Raw genomic sequence first — 14,328 nt, forward strand, 5'->3', positions numbered from 1 at the left:
TTAACACCTGCATGCTTTTATCAGATGCTGTGAGCACTGTACGTAGGGGTCCCTACCCTCCCCCTTTTCCAGGATACAAGGATTCCTTAAAAGTTCCCAAATACTTAGGATGCTCTTCCTTTCCCGACAAAAATACGCTGATTTCTACTTTGCAGTCACCCATTTTTGCTTCTGATGTCCTGGCCTCGTTCCCCAAGGTCCTGGGCAGCTCCTCCCCTGCGGTGCTGGCCGACTGAAGCCCTTTCTTGCTCAGACCCGGCCGTACCAGCTTCACCATTAGGCACTTCCCTCTCCCACCCAGGCTGCCTGTCTGCATCCTGTACCCATCCTCATCCCCATCCCCATCCCGCGCTGGCCCCAAGCTTCAGACCTGAGTGCAGCGGAGACGGACGCTGCCCCAGACCTCTCCTTGGCCCCCAGCACCAGCCTCACCTCCCACCAGCTTCCACCCCTCGGTGACAAGGATGGCCCGTTCCTGCCCTGCTCCCACATAGGCTGCTGCCAAAATCGCCCGCGCCTGAAGCCAGGCTGAGCTCCCCATCACGCGACTGACACCGTGGGGCTGTGCACGCCGCAGCTTCATTACCCCCCTTTCCCCTTTTGCCGATGTCTTTAACAAAAAACACGAACTGCAGCTGGTCACAGACCCACTCCAGGGAGCGCTCCCTTCCAGCGCAACGCATTTGCTTAACGCTCCATGTTGTCTTTCCTTCAGTGTGCTGAGTGGTTTTTTTCCCCTCCACTAATTTCCCTACTGAGCCTCATTTTTTCGTACTTCATTAATGTTTTCCCTTGTGCCACTTCTAATACATAGCTTTACTTAGAGAGCAGGCTCTCCCCCTCCAGCCCCCCTCTTCCGTTCCTGCTGGGCTCTCCGCTTGCTCTCCATACGCTTAGGAACGTGGCCGTGTAGATGCCGTTTATGTCTGGGGTCTCATGTATGTTCCTCTTTACTCCTCGAACTGGAGTTTCTGACTTTTCTTACTCTCTTGACGTCTCTAACCCTGAGTTAATCAAAGTTTTCTCTTTTGTGAGTGAGACCTTCAGTGAAAGACTCACTTCTTTCTTTTAATGCACTGATGCAGAAGATGATTTAAAATCCTTGTAGGGAGGTATGCTGGTTCTCCTTTGTTTGTTTAGGGTTTTTTTCCTTGTTTTGTTTCTTTGGGGGCTTTGGGTGTTTTTTTTTTTTTTAAGAACAGGGTTGCCAGCTTGCTTGCTGCTGGAATTTGTGTTGAGGATGGAGACTGGCCCATACGACCAACAAGGCTGCATAACCCCCATGGACCATGACTGCCGAAGGCAGCCCAATGGACTCTGCTTTCAAAGGGGGCTGCAAACTGTATGGCCCATGTCCCGTGAAGGCAATTCGTTGAAGTGACCTATTTTTTTTATTTTTTTAAAGAGATAAACACTCAAAGTCATTATCCAGTGTGCTTGTGGATATCTGTAGCTCACAGAATCAGACCACCAACGCTTAAATGGCTTACTGTGGATCTAGCGGCCAAACTTCAAGTATGTTACTTAGGAAATTAGGCACTAAACGCACCTCATTTTTCTGGTCACTTACGCCCACGCCTCAGCACTGAGGGAGTTAGGGAGGTTGTGATCCCCGGGCAGGCGAAGCCCACGGTGAGAAGCCCGGCTGGCTAAATGTCAGGCATTAGCAGCGCTTGCTTGCTCGGGGGAAGCAGGGACGGCAGTGGCTGTTGCTATGGGCACCAGAGCTGCAAACGATAAAAATATCAAGGCAGACTAAGGGGAAAAGGGTAAAATAGGATATCTCCATTTCACTTTGAATATGGCTTCAAATTAACTGTGGTGAGTAATTACCTGTGAAAAAGTAATAGTGATGATTCTGTAGTTTAGAAGGAAACCCCTTTAACAGCAGGCTGCAAAAGACACCTTCGATTTTGCCTGCCATAAAAGGGCATTTTTTTTCTTTTGTACGAGAAAATAAATGATGGCCATGAAGTAACTCACATCAGTTATTGCTAAGGCAGCTGTTTCATTATGGCATGCACTACTTGGTATTATTTTTTCCAGACTGTTGGCTGTTGTGCTTGGGTGGCCGTCCCACCCATTCCCCCCAACCCCAGTGGAAGGTTTCCATTTCCATGAATAAGGGGACATTTGCCCAGCTCCCCTGCACGGAGTTTTTCTCCAGCTGGGCTCTGCACATGATCCCAGCACTTTGATCCTTGCCTAGCATCTGCAGGATAACTTTTCCGACTTCCACCCAATTTATACAAATTATTTGACCTTTTCCCTTTTGCCTTCAGCCACAAAGCACTCAACTGCCACAAAGAGCCAGCTGAGTGTGGCACAGCCTGCCAGCAGCAGCAGCATCACCCACGCCTCTGACCACTATAACTGGCTTTCTTGGCACTGCCAGAACAAGTGTGCGACACCAGATCAGCTCAGCTTCATAAAATTTGTTGTGTGTGCACAAAGTGCCACTGTGAGCAAGCTGTGCCTCTGCCAGGTCACAAAATGATGGCATCAGAACATACAGACGGCCACGGTCTCAAAAACAGTGCAGAGGAGCGGTGTCTGTGCGTCTGTCCTGATGTTCTGCAGCTCCCATTTGTGATTCAACATGGCTCTGCTCTGCACTATAATGGACTGTCTGGGTATAACACTTAGGGAAGTACTGGACGCCACGAACTAGATAGTCACTTAAAAAGCCCTAAGATCCTGAGAGACAGAGAGTTGCATATATTTTTTGTGTCGTTACTGCATAAGAAACTGAGAAATCCTGTGGTGGGATTCATTATGTGCAGCACATTATCCTGTGACATAGAGAATAGACACAGGATCATTCCCAAAATATCCTTCCCCACTCGATTGCAGCGAGCAGGTTTGAAGCTGCACAGCGTGAAGGATAACCTACTTAGGATGAACACGTGCGTGATGCTATCAGCAATACTGATGCAGTTACCAGACCTCACGACAGGTTTGAGGAAAGGGTTATATCAAATCACAATTTGCCGAAGCGCAAGGGAGCCGGTAGCCTTGAAGCAAAGCCACCTCATATTTCCCCTGGGCTGAGTTTTTCCCTCAGCCCCAGGATATTTTCTCACTGCAGCCTTCCTCCTCCGACCTAGTGTGAACATAAATATAAGAAAACAGAAAATAGGGGAATATTTTGTGTTCAAATGGGTGCCGGAGGAGACCTGGTGTGTGTGTGTGCTGGTGCACGCCTAACTTTGGGCAGCCCACACACAGGTGCCTCCAGCCAATCAGCCACCCCACAGGGAGATGGCACGGCTGGGCCAGGGCTGCTCCTTGGAGCGGACGAGGCTTTGGGCATCTCTGGAGCCAGGCTGGGGACCGTCCTCCAGCCAGGTCAGGGATTTGCATGGAGGCATTAAAATCCATTCATCCTGACAGCGCCTGGCGCAAGTTGGGGGCGAGGAGGACACACAGGGGCAGCAAGGTGGCAAGAGGGCAGCTCATCAGTCAGGGTGGTTTGGTTGACACATGGGTCCAGGCATTTCAGAAGATAATGTCAAGGTTGCACAGGTGGTGGGACACCTTGGTCAGCAGCACACTTGCAGCAGAGGCTTCTTTAAGGCAGAAATCATTTATGAAAGGGTCACATGGGGCTTTCCTGGCTGAGGCAGGAGCACCAGCTGACCGATGTTTTCCAGGGCAGTCATTCATTAATAGGTGATTTCCCCATCCTTCCCTGAACTCCACAGCCCTCTGCTAAGCTCTGGTGCGCATCGTTTCTGTAAGCACAAACTAGCATTTTAATTTTAAGTGCTTGATGGTGTCATGGGTTTCACTTCAGTTGTTCTTACAGGCTGCAAGACCCCAGGTTGTACACTGCGCTCTGGTAAAAGCAAGAAACAGCAACACAAGGAGCAAACCACTTGGCACTTGAAATTTCTCCTGTAATAGGAAGGAAGGAAGGAAGGAAGGAAGGAAGGAAGGAAGGAAGGAAGGAAGGAAGGAAGGAAGGAAGGAAGGGGAGGAGAGGAGAGGAGAGGAGAGGAGAGGAGAGGAGAGGAGAGGAGAGGAGAGGAGAGGAGAGGAGAGGAGAGGAGAGGAGAGGAGAGGAGAGGAGAGGAGAGGAGAGGAGAGGAGAGGAGAGGAGAGGAGAGGAGAGGAGAGGAGAGGAGAGGAAGAAAGGAAGGAAGGAAGAAAAGAAAGAAAGAGAGAGAGAGAGAGAGAGAGAGAGAGCAAGCTAGCTCTAAAACTGTAGAGGCTAACAAAATAACCATAAAACATGTCTGCTCCCCTCCCCAGGAAATATTTAATAAGGTATATAGGTATGATGTTGTACTGGTCTAGCATGTGAATCCACGATTGATCACACTAAATGCAGCCGTACATGATAATCAAAACCGCCTGCACACAGGGAATATTCTCTTTAGTCAGAGCTAGGCAAACAACAAATCTTTCTCTCTTCTGCAGCCAGCCCAGTGCCTTTACCACCTTTTGGTGACTGCACTGCAGTCTGCAAAGCAGTTGGGGGCACATATGTGTCTGGAAGCAGCAGGGGTTATATAGAAATATGTGTATCTAATAAAAATTTTATTAACCCGTGGCCTTCCAGCTCAAAAGGACATGCTTGAACCAGTGATGATTTGTAACAGCTGCAGCCTCCTGACTAAGTAGAAAATCATTTGCAAACTACTCCTGATTTTCTGGAGGGTTTTCATGATATGCCAGCGTTTGCCGGGGGCCCTTGGACAGCTTTGCAGCCCGTGCTGAGCATGCAGCCACTTGTGCTTCGCTGCCCGGAGGGGGATGCTCGGGGGTGGCAGTGGGACTGGGTGTCCAGGGCTGTGCAGCACCTTCAATACCCATGCGTGGCCCATGCCAGCCGGGGAGGAGGACATCTTTCACGGCAGTGGTGGCAGAGGAGACTCCAGCTGGGAAGTCCTCGTTTTGGGTTGTTCATATGGCTTTTTGTTACATTTCAGCACAGCGAGGTGCTGAGCTGTGGGCAGGGCAGCCCCTAACACCTTGCGGTCTCCAGCACTCTCACGCTGGCTTGTAATGGGAATATACTCTGAAATCAGGGCTTATTGCTCCTGCTGCCAGGCTGGATAGCTGGAGCACACATCACAGTGGAGAAAACAGAAATAGAGAAGATTTTCTTTCGTAAACAAGCAAGTAACAAGCAACTCTGTGTCCCAAATATTAGCCAGCTGTACAAAAATCCTGAGACTTTCAGATTTCCAAAATATTTCTGTTCCTTATTATTTAATAGTTCACATACGATCCCCAAACTGCTTTAACTCACATTTGCAAACGATCCCTCATTCACCCCATCCCAGCCCCAGGGGCTGCTTCTTGTTCACCTCCCAGCTTCCTCCCCTCCGCCCCGAGATCTCCAGGGTTCCCCCCACTCCAGCCCTCCTTTCCCCTCTCCCAAGACCACAGGGGGTGCCTTTGGGGTGCTGTGAGGAAGGCAGATGCTTCCTCATCCTCTCCTGGGGTGCACAGCACAGCAGCTGTGCCACTGGAGGAGCAGTGTCTTCCCTGGAGGCAGCAGCTGCCCGCAGGGTCTGCGGGGCAGGTGCAGAGCCAGAGCTGAGCCGCCATGGCCATAGCAGGAGGGGATGGAGGACTTGAGGACCAGAAGGACCGCAGGGAGGTTTCTTCCAGGGAGGCAGGAGAGGAGGGAAGGACTGAGCACCTGGAGGCAAGAAGACATTCCCAGTCATCCCGCTTATAATGGTGACAAGTATGTCATCTGCGAGGTAGCAAAAACAGGATGGGGAGGGGGGGAGAGAGAGGGAAAACAAGAGCTTAAATTCATTTTAGCCTTGCATAGAGGTGAGTATGTGACAACACGCACCGCATGCTGTCTCACACCTTTGCCTCGAAAGTGGTGGCTCACCCAGGTGCAGAAAGCTTTCTGCTGCAGACCTTGTTTTGGCTACTGCCCAGTGCTTTTGGTCACCATTGCTTGCTACTGTTTGTGCCTTCTGGCTACCTGCCTTTCTTCCAAAGCTTTTACCATGCTCTCTCTCCATTTGCCTTGGTCCCCCCACCCATCTGCTTTGTCAGCAGCCTTTCTCTTCTTCTTCGTCTTTGTAAAGGTGCAGGGGGCTATGCCCCCTCCCCTGCCCGCCTCCTCCTGTCCCCTGGCATGCACCACACCTGGAAAACAGAAATCCGCCTGCCAAGTCCTGCCAGCTCTCAGCTACTCTCTCCCCAACACCTGCTGCTGTCAACCCAATAGGAAAATAGCTCCTGTTCTGCTTTCCACCTGTCATGATTTAACCCCAGCCGGTGACTGAGCACCAGCCGCTCATTCACTCCTGCCCGGTGGGATGTGGGAGAGAATCGGAAGAGTAAAAGTGAGAAAACTCGTGGGTTGAGATAAGAACAGTTTAATAATTGAAATAAAATAAAACAAAATAGTAATAGTAATGATAATAAGGTCAGCTGTCCTGGCTGTGCCCCCTCCCAGCTTCTTGTGCACCTCCAGCCCTCTCAGTCGGCAGAGCATGGGAAGCTGAAAAGTCCTTGGCTAGTGTAAGCACTACCTAGCAACAACTAAAACATCGGTGTGTTATCAACATTGTTCTCACCCTAAATCCAAAACACAGCACTGTACCAGCTACTAGGAAGGAAATTAACTCTATCCCAGCCAAAACCAGGACAGTATCCACCCCTTATTCTATACCATCTACATCATGCCCAGGTCCCCCACTTTCCAATACATTCCAATTAATCACCACCACTTTTCCTGTCTTTTGATATATACACACAGATATCATTCCATTAGTGTATGGGCCATCCCTCTAAAATGTCTGTTGTGTTCATTTAGTCCATGACTTTGGGCTCCATCTGTCATAACAGTCCATCAGGGCAGGAGAGATGGTGTGTGGTGTTGGAGTGTTGCATGCTGAAGCCACTTCTGGTTCCATTATTACTGCACTTTGCTCAGTTTTCATCAAAGTTCATTCCTCATTAGTCTGGGTGATTCTTACTGTAATACCATTGGTATGGCATAGAGCCACTATAGAAGTGATGATATATAATGTTATATAGCAATTAACATCATACAATTTAATTTATTGGCTATTCTCACCCAAAATCAAATCCCCTTGAGGTACACATCGGACTTCCCCATCCTCCCACATCACCCACCAAGTGCACCCAGGTCCTTGAGCAAAAGCAATCCCACGGATGGGTTTGCCTTTGCCCGAGGCAGCAATAACCCAGACTGTCTTCCCCAGCATATTTTTTATGTGCACTACAGGGACTTTATTCCCATCTACAGTACGTAAAAGTTCTGACTGGGCAGGGCCTGCTCGATTGGCAGATCCCCTAGTGTTGACTAACCAGGTGGCCTTTGCTAAATGTGTATCCCAATGTTTGAACGTCCCGCCACCCGTTGCTCTCAGTGCAGTCTTTAACAGTCCATTGTATCGTTCAATTTTCCCGGAGGCTGGTGCATGACAGGGGATGTGATACACCCACTCAATGCCGTGCTCTTTGGCCCAGGTGTCTATGAGGTTGTTTTGGAAATGAGTCCCGTTGTCTGACTCAATTCTTTCTGGGGTGCCATGTTGCCACAGGACTTGCTTTTCAAGGCCCAGGATAGTGTTCTGGGCGGTGGCATGGGGCACGGGATATGTTTCCAGTGTTTGTGGGAGTGTGATATAATCGATCTGCCAGGCCTCCCCATATTGATATTTCAGCCATCATCCTCCATACCAGAGGGGCTTTAACCGCTTGGCTTGCTTGATCACAGCGCATGTTTCACATTCATGGATAACCTGTGCAATAGTGTCCATGGTCAAGTCCACCCCTCGATCATGAGCCCATCTGTATGTTGCAACTCTTCCTTGGTGACCTGAGGTGTCATGGGCCCACCAAGCTAGAAATAATTCACCCTTATGTTGCTAGTCCAGATCCACTTCAATCTTAGCAGCCTGATCCACCTGCTGGTTGTTTTGATGTTCTTCAGTGGCCCGACTCCTGGGTACGTGAGCATCTACGTGACAGACTTTTACAACCAGGTTCTCCACCCGGGCAGCAATATCTTGCCACAATGCGGCAGCCCAGATGGGTTTGCCTCTGCGCTGCCAGTTGCTCTGCTTCCATTGCTGTAACCACCCCCACAGGGCATTTGCCACCATCCATGACTCAGTACAGAGATAGAGCACCGGCCACTTTTCTCGGTCAGCAATGTCTAAAGCCAGCTGGATGGCCTTTACTTCTGCAAATTGGCTCGATTCACCTTCTCCTTCAGCAGTTTCTACAACTTGTCGTATAGGACTCCATACAGCAGCCTTCCACCTCCGATGCTTTCCCACAAGACGACAGGACCCATCAGTGAACAGGGCATATTGCTTCTCATTTTCTGGTAGTTCATTATACATTGGGGCCTCCTCAGCACGCGTCACCTCCTCCTCTGGCAATATTCCAAAATCTTTGCCTTCTGGCCAGTCCATGATCACTTCCAGGATTCCTGGGCAAATGGGGTTTCCTATTCGAGCCCGTTGTGTGATCAGTGCGACCCACTTACTCCACATAGCATCAGTTGCATGATGTGTACAGGGGACCCTCCCTCTGAACATCCAGCCTAGCACCGGCAGTCGGGGTGCCCAGGAGGAGCTGTGCTTCAGTGCCGATCACTTCCGAAGCAGCTCGAACCCCTTCATATGCTGCCAGTATCTCTTTTTCAGGTGGAGTATAGTGGGCCTCGGATCCTCTGTATCCCTGACTCCAAAACCCTAGGGGTCAAACTTGAGTCCCCCCTAGTGCTTTCTGCCGGAGGCTCCAGGTAGGGCCATTCTCCCCGGCTGTAGCGTAGAGCACATTTTTTACATCTTGTCCTATCCAGACTGGCCCCAGGGCTACTGCGTGAACTATCCCCCTTTAATTTGTTCAAAAACTTGCCGTTGTTCAGGGCCCCATTTGAAATCGTTCTTCTTCCAGGTCACTTGGTAGAGAGCGTTTATGGTCAGACTGTAATTTGGAATATGCATTCTCCAATAACCCACAACACCTAAGAAAGCTTGTGTTTCCTTTTTGCTAGTTGGTGGAGACATGGCTGTTATTTTGTTGATCACATCCATTGGGATCTGACGACGTCCATCTTGCCATTTTACTCCTAAAAACTGGATCTCCTCCACAGGTCCCTTGACCTTACTTTGTTTTATGGCAAAACCGGCCTTCAGCAGGATTTGGACTATTTTCTTCCCTTTCTCAAAAACTTCTCCTGCTGTGTTGCCCCACATGATGATGTCATCAATGTATTGCAGGTGATCTGGACCTTCACCCTGTTCCAGTGCAGTCTGGATCAGTCCATGGCAAATGGTAGGGCTGTGTTTCCACCCCTGGGGCAGGGGGGTCTACTGGACGCCCCTCCAAGTGAAAGCAAACTGTGGCCTGCACTCTGCTGCCAAAGGGATTGAGAAAAAGGCATTAGCGATATCAGTTGTGGCATACCACTTGGCTGCCTTTGACTCCAGTTCGTATTGAAGTTCTAGCATGTCTGGCACAGCAGCACTCAGCAGCGGCGTGACTTTGTTCAGGCCACGATAGTCTACTGTTAGTCTCCTCACTCCATTAAACTTTCGCACTGGCCATATGGGACTGTGAAAGGGTGAGCGAGTCTTGCTGATCACTCCTTGGCTCTGCAGTCAACTAATCAGCTTATGGATGGGAATCGGGGATCTTGGTGCGATATTGCCGCTGGTGCACTGGTAGCGATTGGCACTTGTTGGTCTTCGACCTTCAGCAACCCCACAACAGAGGGGTCCTCCGAGAGACCAGGCAAGGTGGACAGCTGTTTAATTTCTTCCGTCTCCAAGGCAGCTATACCAAAAGCCCACCGGTACCCTTTTGGGTCCTTGAAATACCCTCTCCTGAGGTAGTCTATGCCAAGGATGCACGGAGCATCTGGGCCAGTCACAATGGGGTGTTTTTGCCACTCATTCCCAGTTAGGCTCACTTCAAACTCTAATACAGTTAGCTGTTGGGATCCCCCTGTCACTCCAGAAATACAGATGGGTTCTGCCCCTCTATAGCTTGATGGCATTAGGGTACACTGTGCACCAGTGTCTACTACAGCCTTATACTCCTGTGGGTCCGATGTGCCAGGCCACCGAATCCACACAGTCCAGTAAACCCGGTTGTCCCTTTCCTCCCCATGGCTGGAGGCAGGGCCCCTCTAGTCCTCGTCATAGTATTCATTACTCACTTCTTGTAAATACAAGTCAGAAGTCCCTTTATTAAAGTTGGAAGTAAAATCAGCCCTTCTAGTCTGTCTGAAGAACTGCCCACTGGAAACTGGAGCAGCAATTTTCCTGGAAGAACCCCTTTCTGTGATTGTTTTTCCTTGCAAGTCATATACTCGTGCCCCTAGGGCTGAGGTAGATTTTCCATCCCACTTCCTCATGTCCTCTTCGTGGTCATGCAGACAAAACCACAGGGTGGCCCGTGGTGTGTACCCTTTATATCCTCTCTCTTGAGCTGAGGAACGCTTACTCCTAATAGCTGAGATACTGGTCCGTACAGGTGGGGAGTAGGACATATCCTCTTCGAGCTGCTGGACCTTCCAGGACAGTTTCTCCACAGCTGAAACGAGTGAGGAAGAGAAATTTTCTTTGTATTGCCAGAGTTAGCCAGCCAATTCACCCACCGTTGGTTCCTCTCCATCTTTCCAGGTCAGTACTGCTAATGAGTTGGCATATGACGATAGTACACTCTGTACAAACTTCTGCCACATGGGTCGTGTGCACTTGACTTCATCTGGATCTTTGGATAACTGCTCATTGTTCAGGTCACTATAAATCACCTCCAGCATGGCTAATTCTCTCAGATACTGGATACCTCTCTCCATGGTGGTCCAGTTGCCTGGGTGACATATAACATCTTCCTTGAAGGGATACCTTTCCTTCACGCTTGACAGGAGTTGCCTCCAGAGGCTGAGGACTTGTGCCCCTTTTCCAATCGCTTTGTCAATGCCCCCTTTCCTAGAAAGGGTTCCCAGCTGCTTGGCTTCCCTACCCTCTAATTCCAGGCTACTGGCCCCATTATCCCAGCATCGGAGCAGCCAGGTGACAATGTGCTCGCCTGGATGACGGCTGAAATCTTTTCACATATCTCGTAGCTCACTCAGGGACAGGTATTGGGTGGTTGCCCGATGGTTCTGGTTTATGGGTTCTGCCTCTTCCTCTTCCTCTTCCTCTTCCTCTTCCTCTTCCTCTTCTCATGACGACCCTGCTTTTTCATCATCCCTTACTAGACGAGCTGACTTTTGCTTACAAGATTTCTTCTTGTGTATAGGGGTGACTGATACCGGCACAGGTTAGTTTTCTGGTTCAGCCGCAAGGCCTGTCATGGGGCTTGGAGTAGCTGCAGTGCCTGTCGCTTTGTCATCAGATCCAGAGACCTTCTCTTCCCTTTGAGGGTACTGAATAGTGTTGAACAGGGCTCGGTAGGCATGGGCCAGGCCCCAGCACGTTGCAATGATCTGCATCTCTCTGGAGTTGCCAGGGTGACAGCATACTTTGTCCAAATATTCTGCTAACTTTTCAGGATTCTGCACTTGCTCAGGGGTGAAGTTCCAAAACACTGGGGGTGCCCATTGGCCTAGGTACTTGCCCATACTATTCCACACACCCTGCCACTCATAACTATCCAGCCTTGGGGCAGATCTCTGGGTGGTATTCTTAAGCAGTTTAACTTTAAACAAGACCTGAAACACATTCAGGGTTGGGAGCAACAGAAACATGTTGGTTTGAACATCCCCAGGATATTCAAAATTCTCAAGGGCTATTGTAACTAGCCTGAAGGAGAAGGGAAAGGTGAAGGAAGGTGTATCCCCCATAAATTGGGTAAAACCACAACAGTGTAATTATTAATACTTTCCGAGAGATGGCTCCCGAACTACAGAGATGATGGCAATGCTGAGTATAAATACCAGATTAGTCTCACGACCAGCCATTGTCTCATATCATAAGCCAGTGTTACAAAGTACAGCAAAACAATAACCTTGATCCAGCTCCCAGCAGTGATAAACAGCACAACAGGGAGCATATACTGCAAGTAAGGTGTTACCTAACACAACTCTGAGAACAAGCACAACTTTGAGAGCAAATTAATCAACATTTGCGACTATCAAACTAATATAATGAATGTTCATAACAAATTTGTTCTAACGTGCGCTGATCAGATTTGTCATTATCTCAACCTGTCAAGCCCCACATTGGGCACCAAAAAGGACTGTCATGGTTTAACCCCAGCTGGCAACTGAGCACCACACAGCCGCCTGCTCACTCTCCCCTCCCCGGTGGGATGGGGAGAGAATTGGAAGGGTAAAAGTGAGAAAACTCGTGGGTTGAGATAAGAACAGTTTAATAATTGAAATAAAATAATAATGATAATAATAGAATATACAAAGCAAATAATGCACAGTGCAATTGCTCACCACCCGCTGACCGATGCCCAGCCAGTCCCCGAGCAGCGACCCCCCCGGGCAGCTTTCCCCAGTTTATGTACTGAGCATGACGTCACACGGTATGGAATGTCCCTTGGGACAGTTTGGGTCAGCTGTCCTGGCTGTGCCCCCTCCCAGCTTCTTGTGCACCTCCAGCCTTCTCAGTTGGCAGAGCATGGGAAACTAAAAAGTCCTTGGCTAGTGTAAGCATTACCTAGCAACAACTAAAACATCAGTGTGTTATCAACATTATTCTCACCCTAAATCCAAACCACAGCATTGTACCAGCTACTAGGAAGAAAATTAACTCTATCCCAGCCGAAACCAGGACACCACCCCATAAACTCAGCGTGATGAGACCTGCCAGCATGCTCCAGTGGATGGTAGTGAAGCACAGCTGACACAGCTGGAGGGGACAGTGTGAAGCTCGAGGCCCGAGGCCTGCTGGCCGGCATTCACCTTGGGCTTTGAGTGCAGCACAAGGTCCCACTGGTTCACAGGCCCTGGTGTAGTGCTTGCACCACCCAAATTTCCCAGCAAGTAACTCCTGTGGACACACATGGGGTCGGATGAACTAATTACAACCTCTGCAGTTCAAAAAAGGAACCAGCAGAAATGTCAGCCAGATTTCGCCTTCGTTGGGACGGCAGAGCAAGGGTTGGTGGTGCACAGCAGGTGGATGTATCAAACACTAACGCTTTTCTATTACTGCTGGATGAAGGTAAGTGCAAACAATCAAATGTCCTTTCCTATTTTCTGTGTCTCCCTCTGCGATGCTGATAGAGGAAATCCAAACATTTCCAAGCAGGCAGTGTCTATCTGCAGCAGGCAGACAATTTCAAAATGTATTAGCAGCACAGAGTCAATAGAGAAATAGCAGTCCAGCATATCATCCAATTTTCAAATGTAAATAACTAGACCACTTTTAATTTGAAGGACTACAGCAGGGAATAAAAAGAAACCTGGAAAATGCCCACAGCAATGACTGCTGGTCGTAATGCATTACCTTCAGGCGTGCCTGTTATTTTTCCCTGCTGGCTGCTGTGCCACGGTGCAGAGACAAACCAGTGGTCTCGCGGGTGAAGGGAGGGCTGAGCCCCCAAACATCCCCGCCACGCGATGGAGATGGCAGCAATGCCTCTGCCCGCTCGCAGGCTGCTCCCAGGGCTGCAAGCAAGGCTGCGCCGCAGACATGCAGCGCTGAGCACCCTGGGCAGGATGCAACCCTGCCTCACCTCTCCCGCTCTGGAGGGGAGAGGTCATTAAAGAGAGGCACTCGTGGTGCAGCAGGTCACCAGCAGCAATGCTTTGCCTCTCTCCAGAGACCCTTTGTGCTTCCCACCTTTGGCCTCACAAGCAGCAACGCCTCAGTGTCCCAGCCCATAACCAGCACTGATAAGGCAGTCACGGGCGGAGTAAGACACAGGATGAAGCATCCGCCTCCCTCCACAGCGACTGCAAAGAGGACGGAAACAGCAAGAAACCTTGAGGGGATCCTGTAGAGGAGGGAGAGGAGGGGGAGAAACGATGCTTTTAGGAAAAACCCGCTTGGGGTTTGCCAGTGTAACCAAGAGCAAAATTGTCCCCTTGTCTACACCGCCGTTGTACAACTGCTGAAGGGAGGCCTCTTACAATCTTATCTCTGGCGGCACATGCCGGCTTGCAGCAAAGCCCGGAGAGGAGGGGACATGCTGCAGCTGCAGCCGAGCCACGGCAGAGGGCCAGGCTGCAAAGCCATCCTTGCCCTCTCTGGGTACTGGGGCTGCCCCCATCAGCCACTGGTCCCGAAGGAATGCCGGGGTCTCTCCCGCCGAGCCAGGAATATGGGTCTGACACCGACAGGCAGTGACGAAATCAGTCTGTTCAAAGGAGGAGACCGACCAGGCAGATTAAGTCTTGTGTAAATC

This window comes from Aptenodytes patagonicus, chromosome 1 (genome assembly GCF_965638725.1).
Source record: "Aptenodytes patagonicus chromosome 1, bAptPat1.pri.cur, whole genome shotgun sequence".
Taxonomy (NCBI): Eukaryota; Metazoa; Chordata; class Aves; order Sphenisciformes; family Spheniscidae; genus Aptenodytes; species Aptenodytes patagonicus.